The sequence below is a fragment of the Crocuta crocuta genome, unplaced genomic scaffold (genome assembly GCF_008692635.1).
Source record: "Crocuta crocuta isolate KB4526 unplaced genomic scaffold, BGI_CrCroc_1.0 scaffold221, whole genome shotgun sequence".
Classification (NCBI taxonomy): domain Eukaryota; kingdom Metazoa; phylum Chordata; class Mammalia; order Carnivora; family Hyaenidae; genus Crocuta; species Crocuta crocuta.
In genome coordinates this window covers 543,897-544,305 of record NW_027528610.1, presented here as the reverse complement: position 1 = coordinate 544,305, position 409 = coordinate 543,897, and positions in this window count along the sequence as shown.

Genomic DNA, 409 nt, shown 5'->3' with positions numbered 1-409 from the left:
CCCGGGTCTCAGGGGTCCCGCCCCCCCGGGTCTCAGGGGTCCCGCCCCCCCGGGTCTCAGGGGTCCCGTCCCCCCCGGATCTCAGGGGCCCTGCCCTCCCGGGTCTCAGGGGTCATGCCCAGCCTGGGTCTCACAACCACCCCGGGAAATTCATATGTACCCAAAATTGTGAAGCTGTGGCTTCAGACACCCCTCAGGATGAGGCCATTTTTAGAGGCCTGTCTGCCCTGATGACATAGGTTGGTTCCGACGATCGTCCTACGGAAACGAGACGCGAACCTCATTGCTGGCGACCGGGGCTCAGACGCCCCCACGTTGGCAGATGAGGCTTGAAGGCCTCGAGAAGAAGCCTCGTGACCATTAAAAACCCCCGGTGCAGATTGTTTAATATCTGTGCATATCAGTTACG